Source organism: Lygodium microphyllum, chromosome 21, assembly GCF_053477565.2.
Source record: "Lygodium microphyllum isolate KBCC chromosome 21, Lygodium_microphyllum_v1.1.10, whole genome shotgun sequence".
In the NCBI taxonomy this organism is placed as follows: domain Eukaryota; kingdom Viridiplantae; phylum Streptophyta; class Polypodiopsida; order Schizaeales; family Lygodiaceae; genus Lygodium; species Lygodium microphyllum.
In genome coordinates, this window is record NC_141155.1 from 106,508,930 (window position 1) to 106,520,185 (window position 11,256).

At 44.7% G+C, this 11,256-nt stretch overlaps 1 non-coding gene across 1 annotated transcript; it reads left to right on the plus strand.

The window, feature by feature from the left end:
• The first annotated feature begins 10,861 nt into the window (after window positions 1-10,861).
• Window positions 10,862-10,930, plus strand: LOC148018395 (small nucleolar RNA SNORD36). The gene has a single exon (XR_015687795.1). It is a non-coding gene; the product is annotated as a small nucleolar RNA SNORD36 (small nucleolar RNA).
• Window positions 10,931-11,256: the final 326 nt, after the last annotated feature.

Consider the following 11,256-nt stretch of genomic DNA (forward strand, 5'->3'; position numbering starts at 1 on the left):
TCTAGGCCATGTGGGTTACTACAGAAGGTTTATAGCCCATTTTGCGACAAAGGCAACTTCCTTGCACAAGCTTCTGAGGAAAGATGCAGAGTTCACTTGGACAGAAGAATGTGACAAAGCCTTTTACACTCTGAAGCAGTGTCTGATAGAGGCACCCATTCTACAACCTCCTGATTGGACGAAAGAGTTCCATGTACACACTGATGCATCAATTGAAGGTTTAGGTGCTGTCCTCTGCCAGAAGGGCTCCTCGAAGCTGGATCAACCAATCTATTATGCAAGCCGAAAAGTCACTGATAGGGAACGGAACTATACAGTGACCGAGCTGGAGTGCTTGGCAATGGTGTTTGCCCTAGAGAAGTTTCGCCATTACCTCCTATCTACCCACTTTAAATTTTATGTGGATCATGAGGCCCTGTCCTTCTTGATGAACAAAGCGGATGTGAAAGGACAAATGATGAGATGGCTCCTTTTATTCCAAGAGTTCGACTTTGAGGTGATTACTAAGCCTGGTCGTTCCCATGTTCTGGCTGATCATCTGTCGCGTATCCCACAAACTGCAGACGAGGAGCAAGATGATCCAGACCTCCCTGATGCTTCCCTATTCTTGGTAGAAACTGTAACTCCCTGGTATGCAGACATTGCCAATCTGCTGGCAACCCAACAGTACCCTCCTGGTATTTCTAGTCAGGAGAGGAAGAAGCTTAAGCTAGAATCAGCCCCATACACCTGCTAGGCGGTGCACTGTACAAGAAAGGCAAAGATGAAGTGCTCAGAAGATGTGTTGCAGGAGATGAGATTGGGATTGTTATGAAGGCTTGCCACGACGAGCCATGTGGAGGTCACTTTGCAGGAGAAGCTACAGCTAGGAAGGTTCTGCTAGCAGGATATTGGTGGCCTGCCATTCATAAGGATGCCTATGATTACTGTAAAAGATGTTATGCTTGTCAAAGAATGGGGAAACCCATGAAGACAAGTGCCATGCCAGTGCAACCTATCCTTCCTTTGAAGCCGTTTGAGAAGTGGGGCATTGACTTCGTAGGTCCAATCGATCCTCCTACCAGAAGGAAGCAGAACCGATACATCCTCGTATGTACAGATTATGTCACAAAGTGGTGTGAAGCTAAAGCCCTCAAGCGGGACGATGGTAACAGCGTGGCCATGTTCATGTACGAGAATATCATCACCCGTTTTGGTAGTCCCTTAGAGCTGGTAAGTGACAGAGGCACTCATTTCCTCAACAAAGTCATGGAAGAGTTGACAGAGTTGTATAAGATCCGCCATCGCAAGTCCACTCCTTATTACCCCAGAGCCAACGGCCAAGTCAAAGTCACGAATTGCATCCTCTGCTCGATCCTGACAAGAACGATTGCCGCACATCGTCGTGATTGGGACGATCTACTTACAGAGGCCCTCTGGGCGTATAGAACATCCCATAAAGCAGCAACATGACAGACACCCTTCCAGCTGGTGTATGGAACAGAAGCTGTTTTTCCTGTTGAATCGGAACTACCCTCTTTGAGAGTGGCTATCAAAGAGCGTTTGGGGGAGGATGATTCACTGCAACGCCGTCTCCTGCACTTGGAATGTCTGGACGAAATTCGCAGGATGGCTCTACAGTGCATGGAAGCCACGCAAGCCCGACGCAAGGCTTACCATGACAGTTTCATCAAGCACAAGGAGTTCAAAGAAGGTGATTTGGTCCTAGCCTATGATTCACGATTTGGCAAGTTTCCTAGCAAGCTCCAATAGTGGTGGATGGGCCCCTATAAGGTACTTGCCGTCAACCCTAATGGTTCTGTCCAAGTACAGACCGTTGATGCCTCTGATGATCCCTTTCTGATCATTGGATATCGCTTGAAGAAGTACTTCCCTCCTTGGGGATCTTGACAATTACGGACACTTGATCCTTTCCCTCGTTGGCGCGGCACTGTACTTCTTATGATGCTACTTCTAATAGCCGTTCTTCAGCCATTTCTGATGAAGTGGACGCAACCCTCTATCCCCTTAAACCCCCCTTCCAGCCTTGATCTCTTATCCTCTATTTTCCACCAGCGACAGTGGCGAGGTGGGTTCTGACAAATGGTCTTTCTACCATTCCCTTGCTCAATATTGAAAAAAAAAGAAGAAAAAAAAAACAAAACATATCGGTCATGGGAGAAAAGGACTTAGGTCCCTGTCATGCCGACCTATTCTTCGAGAAAAGGTGGAAACACCCTCGAGAATAGGGAAAAACAAGAAAAAGAAAAAGAAAAAAAAATCTGTTATGAGAGAAAAGGAAGAAATTCCCTGTCGTAGCAGGCCTCGTTCCCAGAAAAGGTGATAAACACCCTTGGGCGAGAAGCTGGCTATGGAAAAGGTGGTAACACCCAGCAGTCCAGAAAGTGGATTCATTAATTGATATCCCTAGGATCCAATTCCGAAGCCGCCTCCCTTGGTACGCTGTGTCCTGGGTCTCTTTGCAAAGTGACTACCTGTCCTCCAGCAGACGACATGTTCCTGTCCAATACAATATTCGATGTGATGGCTACCTCCCTGGGTACGCCTCTTTAACAATTGATGATGTGATCTTCATCGACAAACAATAGAGTGACGTGAGCTTTCATCCTAACCGGATGGGGAAGTGAGTATGGTTGCCCTCTGTATCTATCAACAACGAGTGAGACAGAGGGTGGGGCGAGAGACCAGTCTTTTCCCTTCAAATCAAATGAGAGGTGAGAAGTGTGAATGAAGTGTTGCACGTAGGGAATGGGCCTCTCAATGCACAAAGCACAATTTGTTTCTGTGCACTGCACCATAAGGCTTCCTTGCCTTCCTTCTTGCACTGTATGTCGGCACAGGGCGGGATGCACAGTTGCACCATCAAATGCACACAAGGCATACAACCTTTGCACAAGTGACTGTGAGGATTACATCAATGGGTTTCAAGAAAAGGCTGCCCTTTTGTATCTATCAATAGAGAGTGAGACAGAGGGTGGATTGAGTTTGACTGGAGTTTCTTCAATCACTTACCGAGAGGTGCGTTTGAGGGACGGTACGACACTTGGAGTCAGGTATGTTCCACTTTCCCTGTGCACCCACGGGATGGGTCTTTACCGTCATCACAAGACACATCACCCTGTTCTGTACACTGCACTGTAAGGCTCCCTTGCCTTCCTCCTTGCACCTATGCCAGACGGGTTGGACGCACTAATGCACCATCAATTGTGCACCTTGGCATACTCCTTCTGCACCATTCCCCCTTGTCGATTCCTCAACCGGGTATGAGATATGGGTTTTAATCATGCTTCCTCGAGTGATATTAGTCATGGGGCGAGTGACTGTTCTTTCATTTCATTTGAGTGATTGTGAGTTGAGTATAGTATCCCTCATCATCGACGAATTTCCTGCGATTCCTTCCATCAGCTACCTCCCTGGGTGCTGCCGCGTGGTCCCTTCCATGACGAACGTGTGCCGAGAAGATGCCTTGGTCCCTCCAGCGTCGACAACAACACTGGACGTGCCATCGACACTCAACCTTGCTTTTTGACAAAATGGGCCAAGTTTTTCTAACCCTACACTTTGGGTTCTTCGTGACGTTCATGTTTTAATTGTGGGGACGTTAGTGGATGGTCTATGGCGTGGTCCTAGGTCCCTGTTGCTCGGTTAACCCTATCCGTTAAGGTCTTAAGTGTGGGGACGCGTCCCTGCGCGTCTACATTGTATGTCCCCTGCATATGCCTCAACCTGTTCATGCATGAATGCCTTGCCTTGTTTTTACCTTCATGGGATCCCTTTCCACCCACCCGTTTATGTTCCACCCACCCTTGGGGCTGTTCCCTTGCAGTTTTCCTTCATTCCTTGATTTTGAGGTCCTACTATATGAACGCACCTTACGTTCACTGAAGTCCAAATCCAACCTTATAGCCCCGTTCCTTCCTTTGCACTGACCATTTTTCCTTTTTACCTACCCTTGTTTCGGTGCACGGTTTTTGAGTTATTAATTTTTGAAGCATTTTACGCAATTTAGCCGGTTTTCCATGTGAACGCACTTTTTTTGCTTCCGAATCATGCTCTGACGTCATAGCCATGACCACCACTTTTCCCCTGACATTTTTCCTTTTTCCTCCGCATCATTCCGATACACGGTTTGTCCGTTATTAATTTTCCGGGTTTTCACGACTTTTTCATGCGTATTTTTGACATTTTTCCATGTGAACCTGCCCTGTTTGCATCGGAATTCCAATTTGATCTGCCAACTGTGTCCCTTGTGTCTTCCCCCACCTTTTTCCTTTTTCCTCCTCCCTCTTTCAACTTTCGGATTTTTACTTATTAATTTATAATTACGTTTTTTGGCATATTTTTGGAGTTTTTCACATGTGAACCCCTCCTACTTCCACCGGAACTGCGTTTTAACATGATAACCCTATGTCCCCCCTTCTTGCGGACATTTTTCCTTCTTACTGCATGTCATTCTGGTGAACGGTTCGTCCGATATTAATTTTCGATCCCATTTTCGGGTTTGTTTTTTGGGTTTTTCCCATGTGAACGCGTCTTATCTCCGTCATAATTATGTTTTGATGTGACAGGATTGTCGGGCACATCTTTCTGCATAGTTTTCTTTTTTTGTGCACCTCATTCCGCTGCATGGATTTTTCGATATTAATTTTTAATTGCGTTTTTTGGTTCGTTTTTTGTGTTTTTTGCACGTGACCGCCCTTTCCCTCTCCCGAACCCTCCGTCATATATTTTTCTTGTTTTCCCCCTGCCGTCCTGCCCACTTTTTGTTTTTACGCTATTTCGTTTTGCCGTCCGGATTGGGAGTTATTAATTTTTCTTTATTTTTACGTGTATTCGCGCGCCCGTTTTGCGCGTGAACGCGCCCTTTTTCGATTTTACGGGTCTCCACGCGCCCTGGTCGTGTCCGCATGACCCGTATCATCATCCCAGTGCCATTTCAATCCCTTCACGGCAAATTTTTTTACCCCGCCCGGCGCACGTGCGCGGGACGGGGATACGTGCCCCCTTGACCCTGCCCAACCCCCTATTCCCCTTGACCCTGCCCACCCACCCTGCCCACCCCTTCCCCCCAACCACTTGACCCCTTCCCTCCAACCACCTCCCTCTCCCTGCGTCCCTCCCTCCTCTCCCTCCCTCCTCCCACCTTCATCCTCTCCCTCCCTCCTCCCACCTTCCTCCTCCCCTCCTCCTACTCCTCCTTCCCCTTCTTCTTCCTCTTCTTCCTCCCTCTCCCGCCTCCTCCCACCTTCCCCTTCTTCTCCCTCTTCTCCCTGCGTCCCCCGCCTCCTCCTCCCTCCCCTTCTTCCTCCCTGCTTTCTCCTTCTTCCTCCCTCTCCCCTCCTCCTCCTGCATTCCCCTCCCCCTCCTGCATTCCCTCCTCCTCCTACTCCTCCTTCCCCTTCTTCTTTCCCTTCTTCCTCCCACTCGCCTTCTCCCTCCCCTCCATCTTCTCCTCCTCCCTACTCTTCCCCTCCCTCCCCCGCCTCCTGCCCGTCACTGTGCTGCCGCCGTCGTTGTGGACCGCGCTGCCGCCGTGTGGAGCGCCCGCTGCCGCCTGACCAGAGCCGCCGACCAGCCGACTCGCCGCCGTCGCCGCCGGAAGCTGCCCGTTCGTCGCCGCCGCCGCGTGGACCGCCGCTCCCCGGCCGTGCCGCCGCCACCTCCACTTCCACCTCCACCGCCACCGCCACCTCCACCTCCACCCCCACCTACACCTCCACCTCCTCCACACCTCTCTCCTCCTCCTCCTCTAACGATTCCCAGGTTAGCCCTAACCTTGGTGTAGTTAATCACTAACCTAAGTTAAGTTAAAACTAACCTAGGTTAGGTTAACAAATAACTTAACTTTGGTTAACCACTAACTTAACTCAAGTTAACCACTAACCTCACTAAACCCCCTTTAGTTATCCTAACCCCATTAGAGTTAACCTAACCTACCTAGGGTTAGGACCCCTAACACTAACCCTAACCCCACCCCCTAACCCACTAACCCTAGTTAGTTACCCCTAACCCTAACCCTAACCCTAACCCTCACTAGGATCCCACTAACCCTAACCCACCTTAGGTTACCTAACCCCCTTTAGGTTAGTTTCTACTAACTGGACTTATCTGACTTATCCAACCTGACTAACCTAACATGAATTGACTTCATGTGACTAACATGACTTACCCACACTAACCAGACTTAACTGACTTACTTCTAATTTACTTATATGATTAACATGATTTATATGATTTAATTAATTTTTATATTAATTTTTTCATTAAAAAATGCAGAAAAATTTCTCAAAATTCATTTTGCTTTTTGCCAATTTTTGAGAGTTTTTCCGTCAAAAATTACCTACCCTAAAATTTCTGCAAATTCAATATTTCCTAATTAATCCCCCAATTGCCAATAAATGTCGAAAATTCATTTAAACATAGTACAAAATTCTAAAAAATTCTAAAAAAATTCTCACAAATTCCCCTCACCTCCCTTCATCATTTTCCATTTATTCAACCATAAATAATCACAACTTAACACAAAAAAAAACTACAAAAAAAACATTAAAAACTAATAAAAAAATAATTTTAAAAAAAATCAAAACCAACAACAATCAAATCCACACATCCGCTAAGGTGTTGTCGTTGTTGTTTCATCAGTGATCTTTACTTTTCCTTTACTGGATTCACTTCTTTTGGGAGACTCTTCCGTGCGCATTTCTGCATTACATACACACCCCTTCCAGGTATTTATTTTATGTGCTTTATTTATTTTCATTTTTCCCTTAATCACAAATTAATTGTTAAAATGAATCCTTTAATTCACCCACAGTTTCCACGCGCATTCGCGCTCAACACACATTCTTTTTAATTAAAATAAACCAGCCGTTCACTTAGCACGCGCTACGTGCGCTACAGAGGCACTTTAAAATTTTAATTAAAAAGAACCAGCCGTCACATGAGCACGCACTGGCAAAAAAGCTCTCCACATCACCTTAATTTGTAATCAATGAATTGAATTTAGAGACCCAGTCGGGAATCGAAGTCCGGGAATCTCATAACTGCACCGCTTCACCTAATAATTGGTAATTAAATTTCTAATAAGGAACCGCCATTTTCTTGCTAAGGTTTATCACCTAATAAAAATTCACCCATTTTTAATAATTTATTAAAATCAACCCTTTATTAAATTAATTCCCCCCTCACTGCACTTACTTCCCCTTTTTAATGAACCGTTTCGTGGGATGGGTATGCGCAGTCATTGGAGTTATTTTCCAAGGTCCAGTCTTGGTTTATCATCGATGTAGTATTGATATGTGTCGGATATGGTATTGTTTTGGTTTACTGTTTTTGTTAAGGTTACGGGTACGGTATGTAGTTTTTTTTTCTTTTATTGCCTGATACGGGGTTCTGGGTGTTTATCTGATGCATAGCATGAAGCTTTCGGTCGCATTTGTCTCAAGGTCATGTCAAATTTTTTCTAGGATGTGGTTTGCTTGGGGTTAGTTGGTCGAGTCACGTTTTCTTATTTGGTAATTCTCTTATCCTTGGTTTTTGTCTGTTGCTTTGCAGGCATTCTCCTTGATTGTTTGTGTTTGTGGTGTGTGTAACCATCTGAATGGCGCCTTCTCATGATCCTCCCCCTATCTAGTACGTCCCATTAGTTAGTAGGGATTACTCTTCCCTACTTACTTTTGAGCCTCTCACGAAGGCGAGACTTGCTGCTTTTGTGGCCACTCCTTTTCCGTTGCTTCCAGAGGATCCGTCGTTATGTGATGAGTTTCTGGCCTCTTACAGCAAGAAGACAGGATTAGTCCAAGGAATGTCTATGACTTTGACACCTCGAGGCTTAGGGAAGGCTCTATCTCTTCCCTTCAAAGGTGAACCTTTTGTGACCACTCGTAAGCTCTTCTCTAATGACGAGATTCTCAAGCTGTTGCAGAAGCAGACAAGGGAAATCCTTGATGTTAAGAAGGCGATAAACTCTTCAGGAGTTTCCTTTTCTATGATTACTGATCCCGTATGGAAGACGATGTGTCAGTTCCTTCAGGACAGATTTATGCCTGCCAAAACGCCATCCCATTATTTGTCCAAAGAGCTTTTTACAGCTTCCAGGATGGTGCTGAAAGGAGTTGCTATTGATTGGAGCACATACCTCCTCACTAAAATGGATCAACATTTTGTTAAAGTCACCAAGGGTAATGTTACCAATGTTACATATGGATCATATTTGTCTGCCTTCTTGACCTATTCAGGTTTACAGAAGACTATGCCTCCACCTCCTCCATCTGATCCAGTACCTCCTCCTCCACCTTCAGATGAGTCAGAACCCATTGACATAGAGGATGATGATTCTCCGCCTCCCCTGGTCATACAGCGCAAACGCTTGAAGAGGGTAGCGGATAAAGCTCCTTCAATACTTCCTTGAATGCATATCCCTGCTACTTCTGGCAGTGAACTCCCTGGGTATCTCACTTGTAATAACCTGTTTAGAGCACATCGAGAAGGATCATTGGACATATCAGTTCCTTCCCTGAACAGTCTCGTCTCAAGAGATGCCATTCCTTTCCTCTGTAAAGATATTCAAAGTTCCATTGAGTTGTCAGTGACAGCCTGTATTCAACAGCTGTACGCGTCTTTTTATGAAGAGCTCATGCAGTCTAAGGACCAGTTGCATAAGGCAACATCTGAGTTAGCTTCTACTAAAGATACCCTAGCAGATTTATTTAAGCAAATGGAACAGCAAACCCAACTGGTTTCCACCCAAAGTGATGAGATTTCTTCTTTGAAGACCCAGTTACTAGAGGCTCAATCCCAGGTTACTAGCCTTTCAGCGGAGAAGGAGCGGATGTCCAGAGAAGCGAAGGAGTTCCAAGCTATCTTAGATGACAAACTTTCAGCTTTACAGACTGCTAATGACACAGTGGCCAACCAAGCCTCCCAAATCCAGCAGTTACAAGATCAACTTGCAAAGTCCCGCTCTGTTCCTCCAAGCCCTCCTGTTCCATTAATTCCTTCTCTTTCACAGCAGGACTTGGCTGCTCTTCAGAGACAGGCTACTTTGTGCCCTCTATTCCAAGATAAAGTGGAAAGATTGCAGTCCAGAATGGACTTGTTATGGTCTACCTTTGAGCAATTTCAGGAATATGTTCTACCAGACCATTCTTTCTTTGTCCACTACCACTTACAGAAGTTGGTCTTCTACATGAAGCTTTCCACAATGGATTTACCTTTTCTAGAGGATGGCTGGAGTGGGGCTTGGTCTGCTGAGTTGTTGACAGAGGTAGTCAGAATGGTCTTTGAAGATTCTGTCACGCCAGATACCATGTTGATGTCGTACATGTATCTCCGAGGAGATTTGTTAATTCCAGATGAGGTAGATATGGCATGGTATGTGGGGGATGTGGTCTTACAGGCTGTTTTGTATGTCAATCATTTGGAGTTGCGCATAGCTGACATGTTCCAAAGTTATTCCTCCAAAGTAGCTGATTGTCGTGATAATTCGTGGCATCCCATGATTGATTCGGTGGTCCTAAATCAAAGACAAAACACAGCTCCTACCTTTGCCCAGAGTACTAATCAACTGAGGATGGATCTCTTAGCCTATCTTTCCAAACATAATCCATTTGATGCTACCTTCTTTGATGCCTATCATAGACGATCTCTTCTGGGACCTTCTGTTCCTACCCTCCTCTATTACCAACAAATGGCTCACCGCTATGCTATATATCTTTCCCTTTGTCAGTCTAATTCCACAATAATTTTACCCCTTCTTTTCCAACCTTCATCTTTCCCTCAAATTCCCATTTTTACATATTGTTCCTTTATTGAGGATAGGGTATTTTCCCCTTCTCCACCCTGTTCTTCACCATCCATTAATGTACCCTCTACATTTCCTATTTATCAGTTAACACCCTTCCTTAGTGATTCCTTACAAATTTTTGCCACTCCTTCTTTAACCTTTTCTTCCTTTTATGATTTTTCCTATCCCTCACTTCATCCACTTTCCCTTATTCCACTACCCTCTCCTAACACTTCTATATCTCAACCACCTCAGTTGGTTAGTGACTGTGATGGGTTTGATAATCAGATTTCCAGAAGAAGGGGATGGAGTTCGGATGATTGCCTTACAGGACCGCAGATCAATTGGCCAGTAATTCCAGGAGAATGGACAGCTTCCAGTCAAGCTTATCAGAACTATGTTCATTTTGCTCAGCAGTATTCACAGTCTGCAGATCCCTCAGTGAGATTAACTGCTCACTTTGCTTGGTACCTGGCGTATATGCATAGGCACTCTCATAATGATTCCAAGCCTATTCCAAAGTTGTGCATGAATGTCAATGTAAGCATTGATTCCCAACAGCTGGATATATTGTATTTTCATGCCCTCTGTTTGCCTAGTAGATACTTGGTCCTGTTGGAAAGGATGTGTTGTCTCCAATTTTTTCAAAATCCTCCCAAAAACTTTGTAGATGAATCCTTATCTATGGATCGTTTCCGACAACATCAATCTTTTAAGAGGGAGGGATCATCTTCATTGATACCTTTCCAATGTATGGTGGAAGCTTTTTAATGAAAAACTCTCTTTTTGAAGGAGTCATTCAGATGGTTGTGTTGTGTATTAGTGTTTGTGTTGTGAGTTCATTTATGTCAAATCAACGTGGTGGTTTCCTATTGGATTTCGTGTACGAGCTACATTTTGGAGAATTGTGGTGATGGGTTCGTGGTTGGAGAGTTGAAGCTGATGCTGATGAGGAAGAAGCAAACTCTTATATCCTTTACAAATTTGTTGTGATTTTTTTTAGTTTGATAAGAAGTGTTCATGTATAAAGAGTTTTCCTTTCTTTGTATTTTTCTATCAGAAACAGGTTATAAGTTGGGGTCGTGGTGGATGGATTTTTTTTTGAGAAGATATTGAAGATCAAAGTTGAGCTTTTCCCTGAACTTGTATTCCCTTTTTCCTGGGTCGTGAGGACGCTTCCTTATTAAGTGTGGGGATATGTTGAGTGTTGAAATGACTTGTTTTTTTGGCTGATTTTTGTTGTTTTTGAGAGCTGAATGGTTGATTCTATGAGATGATTGATTGATTTGGAAGTGGTTTGAGAATGTTTTGGATGGTAATGATGGTGTTTTGGAAGATCATGATGTTTTTTGATGGTTCTGTGATGTTCTGATAGGTTCTGTATACCTTCTGTTTTGTTCTGTTTTGCTCTGTTTTGCTCTGTTTTGGTCTGTTTTGTTCTGATTGTCTTCTGTAAGGAGGAATAGAGTATT